The sequence below is a fragment of the Desmodus rotundus genome, chromosome 13 (genome assembly GCF_022682495.2).
Source record: "Desmodus rotundus isolate HL8 chromosome 13, HLdesRot8A.1, whole genome shotgun sequence".
In the NCBI taxonomy this organism is placed as follows: domain Eukaryota; kingdom Metazoa; phylum Chordata; class Mammalia; order Chiroptera; family Phyllostomidae; genus Desmodus; species Desmodus rotundus.
In genome coordinates this window covers 17360523-17373566 of record NC_071399.1, presented here as the reverse complement: position 1 = coordinate 17373566, position 13044 = coordinate 17360523, and the positions used below count along the sequence as shown (strand labels likewise).

General features: G+C 42.1%; 1 pseudogene; it reads left to right on the top strand.

The window, feature by feature from the left end:
• The first annotated feature begins 5274 nt into the window (after positions 1-5274).
• LOC112306687 (ERBB receptor feedback inhibitor 1 pseudogene) lies at positions 5275-10171 on the top strand (annotated as a pseudogene).
• The last annotated feature ends 2873 nt before the right edge of the window (positions 10172-13044 follow it).

Here is a 13044-nt window from a genome sequence, read left to right as displayed (position 1 = left end):
TTATAATAATATAGATGGGAAAATATTCAAGTGAATAAATGGTTTGCTAAAGGTTATCTAACCAGTGAGCGTTGCTCTGGATATTTCCATTGCTCTCCAAATTCTTTCTCCATTCTTGCTCACCTTCCTGTGCATCCTGGCAGCTGACTGACCTCTGTGGACCATATTAACTGATATTCTTTGTCCTCTGGCTTCCAGTTGTGTTGAATCAATGGGAGACCAAAAAAGAGGAAATTACAGAGCAGGAGAGGCTTGTTCCCGGGCTTCCTTCCTGCCATCCCACAGGTTGACAGCAGCTGCTTTCCGGTCATGGAGCACTTTCTTATGGTTGCAGCTCTTACTGCAGCTTTCTCTGGTTTCTCAAAACCATTCTCTTTCCTTGTCCCTTTATAGGTAGCAGTGGCAATGGCTCTATACTATTGCTAGTCTCGGGACACTTGACCATCTCCTACTAGTACACATCAACTATCCCTATAACTGCCAGGACCCTCAAAGAAATCAAAGTAGAATTGGATTTGAATCCAGAAGGTTTAATGGTACTTAAACCAGTGCTCTTACTACTGGGTCACACTGTATCCACATGCATCCTATGTTCTAGTTACACTACAGTGCCACACACACGCCACATACCTCTTCGGCACTGCCTGTATTCATACTGATCCCCTTGAGCATTCTCTATTCACTTCCACCTACCAAATTATATACAACTCCAAAAAGTGTACTCAGTTTCCACCTTCACTGTAAGGTTTTCTCTGAGCCTTCATCCTTATGGGCCTATCTTTGCTGGCAATCATGGTCCCGATGATAAAAACACTTAGTTTGACATTTAGGTATATTGAAATGTTTCTGTTCATTCATATATGGGAATCTCATTCCCCAGCTACATTGTAATGGACATGTTTTTCAAATACAATAAATTCTCTATTATCTTCAGTTGGCCTAGAAAAAATTTAAAATATATATATGATGTAGAAAAAAATAATAATACTGAGAGTTTCACTTCTGGAATACTGATGTGAGGGGTCCTGTACCAGTTCCCTAGTGAAACAATCATATCTGGTAAACATATTTTTAAAAATACAATGAGAAACATTTAAAGACTTTGGAAATTGCTCTAAGGATATACAGCAACATTTACTTCAGGAATTCTACTTTAAAAATCTACTAAATCTCAGTAAGAACAGCACTCCACTCCTCCCTGAGTGCCAGTTCATCTTCAGAGGACTTAATTCTGGGTAAGTGTGGCCAAAAAGACAAAGTTCCTTTTCCCTCTGCTTCCAATAAAGACCCACAGCATCTCACTCAGAGGAGCATTTCTCATCGCCTCCAACCCCACATTTGAGAGGCTAAATTCCTGGTCAGTGCAGCCAACAGGCCAAAGGGGCTCCCTTCCTCCATCCAGTCCCCACTCACACTCACAGACTTGGCAGGCCAAGGACACTGGGCCCTAAATCACCCTCAGTCCAGCTCATCCACAGAGCAGAAGTCAGGAAAGAAGACCAGAGGACACTGCCCTACGACACCCTATTCATAATGTGAGTATCAGAACACTGTTCCTACCCCAGCCCTGGAGCAGTGACTTGGAGCTTTTTCTCAGGGACACAGGCAGTCAAAAAGAACAGAGAAGTCTGAACCTATCCTTAGAGTAACTGACGTTATTTAACTGTGGGTAGTTCAAGCCTAAGGGTCTCAAAAACATGAATATTGGGGTAATATGCAGTTAAAAGAAGGTCAGCTATTCTATGAGAGCAACAAACTAAACTGTAGCTCAGGTATTTTACCACAGAGCACCAAAGAAAGAGACAGGCAACAAGAGTGGCCCTGGGGACAGGACTAGTTCAAGTCTGGCCTGAAAAAAATACCCTGTCCCAAATTTAATTGGATCAGATTGCAGAGCAGGTTAAGGCCCAGGACACTGGCTAAAACAATAAAGAAATCAGCCATAAATTAGTGGAGCCTAACAGCTGGGTGTGATGCCAACAGAAACAGGGATGAACAGAGAAATCGGGAAAAGAGAAAGTTAACGGGAGCCCTGAGAAAACCACTGTCAACTCAGAACGACAGTGCTCGTACCCGAGAATGAGCCTCTCTGAAGGGCGACTTCAGAGGCTTTGCACTACATGGAGAACAGAACCCACTCGAAGAGTCTGGCCAAGTCACACAACAAATGAGCAAACAAAACAAAACCAAGCCCCAGAAATGGAAGGGAAAGCAGTGTTCAGATGGTACCACGTTACTAAAAACATCCAATTTTAAACAAAAAAAAATTATAAGATATGCAAACATACAGGAAAGTGTGACCCACAAACAGAAAAGAAGAAAACAACAGAAATTGTTTGTGATGGCCCTAGATGTCAGATCTAACAGGTTTCAAAGTAGTCATTACAAATAGGTCAAAGAACTAAAGGAAACCATGCTTAAAGAAGTAACGGAAGCTGTATTATACAATGTATTATTAAATAGAAAATATCAATAAACAGATAGAAATTTTTTAAAGAACCAGATAGAAATTCTGGATTGAAAAACATAATACAGTTGGTTTTTTTAAATCAAAATAGCTCGACAGTATATTTGAACTGGCAGAAGAAAAAATTGGCAAACTGGAAGATAAATCAGTAGAAATAATCCCCAAAAAGAGTAAATTAACAGAGGTGCAATGATATGTAAAGCACCACGGAGCATACAACATACGCATAATGGGAGTGCTGGGTTTGAGGTGTGGGCGATGGCAGGAAATAAAGAGGGAATGGAGAGAGAGAAAGAAGGAATGTTAGAAGACATAATGGCTGAAAACATCCTAAACTTGATTAAAAAATCATCTCTACATTTAAGAAAATCAATAAACTCCAAGAAGCACAATCGCATAAACACATAAAAAAAAGTTGGGATAAAAGGGCGAAAAATAAATAAAACTTGTTTGGTCAGATCGGTCAGTATTTTCTTACATTCTTCTGTTTCCAAACTCAAATATTTCTTTGCCATCTGGAAGTGCAATATTTTTTTGTATTGTCTTTTGCTTTTTATGACTTACTTTTGAAAATTATTTAACTCTTTACTCACTTTAGAATTTAAATGAGAACTTAGAAAATAAACTGTCTGAGAAGATACAGTGGGAGAATACGGAAACTATTAGGTTGAACTCATTTCTCATTCAGTATTTGGTAATAAAATTCCGAGTGAGCTTAAAATGGTCAATGAGGAGAATGCACCTTTAAGTGGCTAATTAGAAACACATCAGCATGTTTCACCCTCAAAATGAGAGAGAAGTGTTTCAATTGCCCATTATTTCTGTGCTTGATTGGTCAGGCAGTCTCATGAAAGAGGCTACGTCTCGAAAATCCAAATCCAGAACTTCTATAAGTAAAATTTAGCTTTCATGTTCAAGTAAAGGAAAAAGTATTGATGTTGGCGGGTGGGATATATATTTCTAGACATACTTGGTTTATGAAATTTCTGTCTGAATAGGAATAAAATTCATAGATTTTGCAATTGTCCTTATTTCAAATATTCTGTTCTTTTATTCATAAATTATCAAAACTTTTCCACATTTTAAATTCTATTCCCCATAGTTTTTCTAGCAAGGGCACAAAAACCTAAGTAGAAAAAGCCAACACTAAATATAATTCCTATGTAAAAAATATATGTATATATGGTGTATATAAGGAATAATTGGACTAAGCCCTGTTAGGAAATCCCTCGATAATAGATTATCTGGCATTTCTTGGGCTATGGTATCTTCAGTCTTACTGGTCATTATTCCTGATCTTGAAATATTAAAATTAGAGGTAGTTTTATGGCCTTTCCATCATAAGCTGCACTGTCAAACAGATGAAACCTAAGAAGACCCACAACATACTGTAACAAGAATATTTTAGGAATTGACATCAGAGAAAACAGAATTAAGGTCACAATTAAGTCCTTTGCTTTTTAAAATAAATTTAATCATTCAACTCTTAGAATTCCGGTTTTCTCATCATAAAGTGGATATAGTAACACCTACTTGGCAGTGTAAGTGTTTAACCTAGGGTAGTGGTCCATCAGTGAGGGTTTGCTGTATTGAATTTCAGAGAAAGACACCACAGTTTCGTGTGTCTCACCCCCTCCAGCATTTTAGAACCACTGACCACTTTGCTATTCAAAAGGAAAAAAAGACCCAAGATCCTATCCTAGGTGACCCCAGAAAGCCCAGACGCACGTCAAGTATAATATTTCAAGTAAGGCCCCCAGTGGCAAGGGCCTCCCTTCCCTCTGTTGCTGCTTGTAGTTCCTTCCTCCTAGTGCCTTCTCTGAGCTTCCTCTCGACCACTTCCCTCTGCTTCACTTCCTATATTTAGTGTCCTTTCCTTCCAGCCTTCACCCAATCCCCAAGCATGGAATCTCCTTCTGCTACCAAACACTGCCAGTACTGATGTGTGTTGATAAACTTTCAAGTTTTAACTTTTCAAGTATTAAGTTGTTATATTTAGGAACATATTCTCATAGGCAAACACCATAACTTCCAACCTCATAACTGTTATCTGAAAATTACTCCTGATTGTAATTGACCCTCATGTAGTATTTATACCCAAAGACTCAACTGAAATAGATTAATTCTCAATGCCCACTCTGTGGTGTTAGAGTGGCACCATTACCCCCTTCCCTTTTGTAAGAGAAATAGAAAAACCATAAGACATAAACCCAAGTCATGAAACTCCACTTTATAGAAAAATAATAACCCAGTCCACGGGTCCCTTCATTAGACAGACTTCAGAGCAACTACACTGTTATTCATGCATCAAACATTTCTTAAGTCTCCTAAGCACTGTGTATGGTGCCAGGCTCTAGGAATAATGGTAAACCAAAGAGTCACATTTCCTGCCCACATACAGAAGGGAGCCCAGTGAACAGAGAAAAGCACAGCTGGGAAGGACCTTAGAAATCACATGACAAGCATCCCTCCCTTTACCCATGAAACCCACAGAAATGAAATTACTTGCTAAAGGCCACACAAGTTGGTAGCTAACCCCAGATTCCATTACAAAGGACTTAATATCATCTTTGATGTTGTGCAGCTGCGTTTATATGACCTCCAAGTTGCATGAAGTGATCTCTCTAGAACTCATTCCTGCAGTCGCATGGGACATGAGCCAAAAAAGCCTACAGCAGGAACAGTAGTAGTAGCTACAACAGACCATGACATGTATTGAGAGTTTGCTACATTCTGAGCACTTTTAACACATTGACTCATTCACTCATCACAACTCTTCAAGCTAGACACTATTCCTATTCCCAGTTATGTACCAGGAAACTGAGGCCCAGAGAGGTAAGGGACCTTGCCAGGGTGCCTCGAAGACAGAGTTCTCAGACCATGGACTCAAACAGACTCAGGTCTTCCTCATGACAAAATCGACGTCCCATCATGTCAGTAATTTTAAAGTGAACAATCATAATTGCCTATAGCGACCATGACAGAAATTTAGGTGTCAGTGAGATGTACTTTTAAGTCTGACTATCATTAAACTTAGATAGAGACTTTTATACTAAGACAGCAAAATACACTTCGTTTAATCTTGAGAGATGTTTGCCCTTATTTACAGTGCTATAGTGCCTCTGTGAGCAATAGATTGTAAGTTTTTTTTAACATTTCTTTTCTCATTTTAACTGAGAAAAGAAATGACCAGTTCAGGGTTTTGGATTTCACAAAAATCCTACAAAATGCAATGCATTCTTACATTTCCATAAGTATGGACAGACTGAGAAATCAAGGCTTATAAACTCTACATCATGAACGTGTCCTCTGTCTCCCATATTCAGGCATTTCCCTGATCCTATTAAATTTCTTCTGCCAAGGCATCTGTCCCTCTTTTCCCTTCCCACTGTCAAGAATATTGTGATAATCTGCAAACAGATCTTCTTCCATTTTATTCTCTCTCCAAATGATGTTATGTTCTGCTACCATAGTCCTAACCCCATGCCTATGTTGCTGACAATATTTGAAAATCCCCACATCGACTAATACATCATTTATCACATTCTTAGTGTCAAATCCAGGGTCCTCAAATCTGGCTCATCTTCTAAATATTACTCACCTAAACACATGGGAGCCCCAGAGGACACTTTCCCACTTCATGCCTTTAAGCATGCCTTTCTTCTTACCTACAAGGCTCTTGCCCCCCACTCTTCGTATATATGAAAGTCCTACTTACGTGTCCTTTGAGGCCCAGGTCAAATGCTTTGCATGACATTAGTCTTCCATAAAAGTTCTAGTTGGCAATTGTTTTAAATTCTAAAATCCTATAACATTTTCTATCTGTCTTTAATGTTTTACTTTGTATTTTAGTTCTTTGTGTTACTTCTGCTTTGTACACCTGATTTGGGTCTCATAGCAGCTGACACACCCCAACACCGTGCTTGTAGGATGTGCTCATTAACTGTGTGTATAACATTATTTTGATGAAGTAGGTGTAGGGGTCCAGAACAGGTCTCCCCAAAATATGCCACTTTGGCATGTGCATTTTTTTTTAGCTGAAGGCAGTCAAGATTCTTCAGGCTCATGAGAAACTTTTACCTCTCCCTTAATGGATTTAAATTAGGGTCCTTCCCTATAGTAAGAGTTATCACCAGAAATAACATTTGATGACCGATCTATAGGGCAGCGCCAACTACTAATTGCTGAACATCTGCTTTCTTTTTTTAATTTATTTTTTTATTGTTGTTCAAGTACAGTTACCGGCCTTCCCCCCACCACCACCCCAGCCCTCGCCACCTCCTTCTCCTGTTTCTACCCCCCCCTTGTTATTGTCCTTGTGTCCTTTATAATTGTTCCTGCAAACACTTCACCCTTTTCCCCTCCCCTCTCCCCTCTGGTCACTGTTAGCCTGTTCTTAATTTCAATGTCTCTGGTTGTATTTTGCTTGCTTGTTCATTTTGTTGATTAGGTTCCAGTTAAAGGTGAGGTCATATGGTATTTGTCTTTCACCGCCTGGCTTATTTCACTTAGCATAATGCTCTCCAGTTCCATCCATGCTGTCACAAAGGGTAGTAGCTACTTCTTTCTTTCTGCTACGTATACATTCCACATTCCATTCCACATTTACACATTCCATCATGTAAATGTACCATAGTTTTTTGATCCACTCATTTACTGACAGGCACTTAGGTTGTTTCCAGCATTTGGCTGTTGTAAATTGTGCTGCTATGCTCTTATCTTCCTGAAATGACCTTCCTCCCCTCTGAAGCCCCGAGGTGCCTTCCCTCATCCTTAGATCGGTGTCAGATGCACCTCATTTTAACTTTCTGCCTTTGACCCTCTCCTGCACGTGGGGTCTCTGACTCTCTCATGTATTGGGGGTTACCATGCATACTCACAGAACTAAATTTGGTTATTTCTCTGGTTAATCTGTCTCATGTAGATTTAAGTATTAGACCAGCCGAAAGAACCTTGAAAGTTTCTTCCTCCCCCACCATGGGAGAATGTCACCACTGCTGTCACTTCGAACCACCTCTATGGTTTGCTCCAGTCAGACCTGGGACACTGCCTTAGAATTTGATCCAGAGTATCTTTTTATAAAATTCAAGTTTCATAGCTTCTAGCAGTTCTTTAAATCACAAAAGATATCTCAAGGTTAATAATCAATTTAGTTAAATTTAGCATAGCACATTAGTGAGTTTTTAGATATGCAAATGATGGCTATTCCTGAAAGAATTTTTACCTAAGGCTGATTTTTAATGGGTCTCAGGTACTCAAAACATTCTGTCTTATCTTTTACTGTTTTGAAGTCCAGCAGAGTAAAATGTTTCCAGCCCTCTAAAGCCTTTGATTTCTGGGCTTTCTCTATTCCCTTCCATATCTCCTTCCAAACCAGCCAATTCCTTCCTGGACTCATGTTTTTCTTACAACAAACACCTTCTTGCTAATGGCAGCCAATAACAACCCATGCACACTCCTAAAATACTGCTTTTCACCCTTGCACCCTGCAGCTGACGGCTCAGTAGGCACAGGATCTGACTTCAGGTTTTCTCAGACTGCCGGTTTTACCGAAAACATTGTCACTGCCTAAGAAGGAACACCGGCGTTTCTGCTCGTGATCAGTTGTCTCCCCGCCACACTGCTCAGCCAATGTCACACATCCCAGGTGTCTGTTACAACAGCACTCGCCACTTAAATGATAAAGGGGATTAGTGAGGTGGAATAGTAAGAAGCTAGGAAAATTCCTTTTCCTTGGCAAGTGGAATGGGGAAACTGAGACAGGGAGTTAAACAGCCGAGCTATTTACAACCAACTAACAAATTGACAGGGCTTACCTTCCCTAACCCAAGACACAAATGGTTTACATACTCCAGACTGGCCAGGCAGACCAACCTGTGTCCAGGTCCCCCTTCTGTGACATTCCTGGAAAGTGAAACTGACCAGAGAATAGGCCTGACCCCTCTCTACGCTCATTTTTGATGAATTAGCATATTAAAGGCACACCTGGAAAGCTAATGAGGATGCTATTGAGATCCTCCCCTGAGACTGCCCCTAAAACTCCCACCTTTAGAAAACAGAGAAGGGCAGCTGAGTGACAGCAGGGAGCACTGAGGGAGCAAGCAGGTGGCTCTGAGTAGCTAAGTGCTTGCACAGCACCCTGGCCCCAAGCCTTTGGCGCTGAGCCCACCCGGACAGACATTCACAGGAGGACGGGTGGGGCAACTGAGGCTCTGCTGGGGACCTACACCTGCTGGCCAACTGACAAAGCCCTAGGGTGAGTGAGACACACTGTCCACCGCAGCAGTCGCTGCCCAGGAGATTCGAGGGTTTCTGCCTGATGGCCAGGACATGGGGAACTCGAGCACCTGCTGGGGCAGTCGCAAGGAGTTTGAAAATAACTTTTTAAACATTGACCCACTAACCATGGCCTGCACTGTGAAGGCTACCGCTCAGGTGAGCCTGACGTCTCTTGGGCGCACCTGGGCATTTGCTCCGACAAATGGCCACCGCTTTGCAGGGCAGGCCCCCTCTCAGAAGTCCAGCCTGCTCCCACTTGTCTTTCCCCACAAGTGAAAACTTGGGACCCTGTGACAAGGATCAAGTTGTCAGTGTTTTGTTTTTTTAAGATTTTATTTATTAATTTTTAGAGAGAGGGGAAGGGAGGAAGGAAGAAAGGGAGAGAAATATCAATGTGTGGTTGCTTCTCACACAACCCCTACCAGGGACCTGGTCTGCAACCCAGGCATGTGCCCTGACTGGGAATTGAACTGGCAACCCTTTGGTTTGCAGGCTGATGCTCAATCTACTGAGCCACACCAGCCAGGGCAGCCCGTAGTTTTAAGAAGCTCTCTGTAAATGGGCTGGCTGTGTAGTCCCATCTCCACTCACACCTGTGAAGAACAGCCGGTCCCCATTCCTCTGCACCAGCACTCTGCGAGGGGGCTCCAGACCCCTGTCCCACTGCCTCTCTCTGGAAGACAGGACTGTGCAGTGCAATTTTTCATCTGCTCCAACACAGACTTTCTTTTGAAAGACTGCACACCTGAGTTCAAGTGCAGCGTTCCTGGCAGGTGAAGCTTCCAGGGGTGTGGACACATCAACTACCTATTTCGACACCCTGAGGTTTTCTGCCATGGATCTCAGCCAAGCACCTGACCAAAAGGCCAGTGGGCAGCACTGAGAACCCCCTCACCTCAAACCCACCGAAGATGAAGAAGGTCTCATCGGGGCCAGCTGGATCCCTTTACAAGCCAGCCATAAAGATACCCGGCTACTGCACAGAGCTTCTCCAAACTCCAGTGCAGAAAAACCTGAGGCCCTCCCCAAGGTCCCCAAACCTCCTAAGCCCGTGAAAACAGATTACAGAAGGTGGTGGACAGAGGTAACTTCAGCACCCACGGTGACGAAGACAGGCCTCCCAGAGTAGCACCAAGAGAGCCTTCACCACAGAGTAACTCCCGCAGACGGAGTTCTAAAAGCTTCTGTCTTACCTCAGCGGGGTCATGCCCCCCACACAGAGTTTTGCCCCTGACCCCAACTATCAGCAGCAAAACTCTGCACAGACACAATAGCAAAGGGCCTGCCCATAGGGTTCCCTGCGTCTTGCCCGTTATTGAAAATGGGAAGATGGTTAGTTCAACATACGATGGACCTGAGAGACCACCATACCTGGGCAAATATGAGACATTTTTAGGGAAGCAGAAGCAAACAAGCAATCCTTAAAAATCTGAGTATTTGCTCTTCCCCAATACAAGTTGTCCTAGTAAATTTCTGTGGGTCCATTTGGGGAGAGATTTAGAGAATAACTATTGACTAAATGTAACATGATACTGCAGGATCCTTCCCCACAGGGTCACAGCCTCTCTCTCCTTCAATCAATAGGTCTCGTGTCTGAGAACAGGCCTACATCTGAAAACTGAGCCGGGGATCAAGACTTTTGTTGGAACAATTGCCCTCAGCTTTCTGATTATCTATCCTTGGTTTATTCTGGTTGTGTAAATTATATCCTTGCTGGCTGCCTGACTGTCTCGTCTCTAGGAACTCTATGTCCCATTCAGCATCTCCATAGCTTTCCCCAGACGGAGACCCCTGGCTGCCACTGATTTTGTCACTTGCTGTGATACGTGTTTCCATCTTTCTTCTGAAGGTGAAACTGCTGCCTAGACTCCGATATTTCCGATTTTTATCATTCCCGTGGCTATCGGGAACCCAGGGCTCTAACAGTACCTCCAGCTATTAGCTTGGTGTACGGAGTTCCCGAGCTTCTCAGGGACCCTGGTGCCCACCCCCCCGCACCAGCACATTTCATTACTGCTTGGGGACATAGGGTGTCTCCTGGCCGCGCCTGCAGAACTGTCAGGTATTGAGTTTTGTGGCCTTAAGTGGTATACATCCCATCCCCAATTCTCTGAAACTTTTGACCCCTTCCTCCACCATCTGCCAGTAAATCTGAACTTTCATTATCATTAAGCAGCTCCATATCAGTGTTCTACCTATGTCTAATTTCCATTAGGACTCCAGATGGCAGGATAGGAAAATAAAAGCAAGTCCTTTGGGAGATAAGCTGATAGAATGGGGAGATAGAAGTAAAACAAATTTCCTAAGAGAATTTAGTTTTCATTTCAATTTATATTGCTTATCTCTGTACCTACAGTTTAAGGAGATGCAAATTTGATTGAATACATAAACAAATTGGTGAAGAATCTTCAGATCCTCAGAGAGCAAAAATATAACTATCTTGGAAAATTTACCAAGAGGGTCCTTTTTATTGAGAAATCATGTCATTATTTATTGGTGTCACAATTATAACCTAATGGAGATCCATCTTCCATATAGAGAGTAACTACCTTCCAGGTATCAGTGACTTTATAAATACACAGCTAATTACAAATTTGTTACAAAAAATGGAAAAAATGTTGAATACCACCTTCCACTCTGCAAAAATCAATGAAACAAATGTTTGTATTTATCCTGAAGCACAATTGGATTAGTTTACTTCCTTGTTTCTATTGGCCCTGCTGCTGAGCAAGGACCTGATTCCACTCTCTGCTCCATTCTGGTATTTGGTCAGATACTGCCAGGTGAATTTCATTTTTAACCTTCATGGGCCACAAATCTGCAATGTACACAAAGTAGTTCTATTACCACTTCCAGCCTAAACAGGGAATATCCAAAATTATAAATGTTTCCATCTGTTTTAACCAGGAAGAAAAACAGACTCCCACAAACATGTGCTATTAGGCCTGTAAATCAGATTTAAAAATTCAGTGATTGTGAGCTTTTCCTGAACAGAAAAGTTAGCTAATGGAAGTTGGGTTGAGAGGAACTTTGGGCTAAAAGGGCTACATCCTCTGTGACCAGATTTGCGCAGTTGAGGATACATATATCCATTTTTAGAGCAAATTACATAGAAAAATAGGCCATTGAAAGTACTTTCCCCATCAAAAAAAAAAAAAAAATGTGGACTCATTTGTGCTAGCCTTCAGGTTAAAAAAAAGTTGACAAAAATATGAGTTCTGTCTGTTTTGCTGACCTTTCCATCCAACAGAATCCAGCTGTCTGATGTGACCTGAAAGACACTCTTGTGTCCTAAGATGGACTCTGGAATCATGTTGGCTCGACCGGGGCAGGGAATACTGTGGGGGCAGGCCCCGACTCAGGCCAAGCGCTGGTGATTCCTACCAGGTTCTCCATGTGGGTTAAGGAAAGGAACTAGTAAGAGATGAAGGGAACGCTTTGGAGGAAAAAAAAAACCACACAATAAAATAGGGTTTAAAAATACCACATTGTTGGATTGAACCTCAGGAAGGCAAAGGAGAATGTTTCAAAAGATTGTCTGTTTCCCAAGTTACTTTTCTCTCTCTTTAAGCTTCAAGAAAATGACATTCCTATTTCTGGCAAGATTCAAGTGGATTCTATTTAGGGTTAGTTGCAACACTCAGATGGCTTCAGGGCTTGCACTGATTGGAGTTCCGTCTCCTCACTAGCACTGCAATAAAATACCTATCCCCTCAAGTAGCAATTTTCAGAGAGCCAGGATCTTGCCACCTAGCCTGCGCTATGGGGGGACTGTAGCAGTATCTTATCCCTCTTACACCACTCTCATTAACACAAGATAATGTGGGGTCTTTTGACTCCTAGAAATGTAGCCTCTTTATCTCCTGTGCTGAGGCATCCAAGTGGGCCTTTGGAGAGGACTCTGTTAGTAACTGTGGCCCTCAGCTCCATGTGTCCTGATGACATTCAGATTTATCTTTCCACTCCCTTAAGACATTAGTGGGGAGGATGAAAAATGAACAGTCCTCACCAAATGCACAGTCCTTAGACTTCTCAGAAAATAAATGTTGTGTTTCCAAAATAAGAACTACCTCTGGTAAAAGAAGAGAACTCAGTGCTTCCCTCCAGTTCTTCTCATCCTCGCTCTATGCACGCTCTCTTTTGACCATTGTGTCTTTCGGTATTTGCATATAGGACCCGTGGATGAAAGATATTATTCAAAGGACTGATTTGACATCACCAAAGGGCAGTTAGCCACATACCAAAAAAAGAGGTTGACTGCCAGGAAGGTCTAGCACAAACTGGTAGAGTAATCTAAA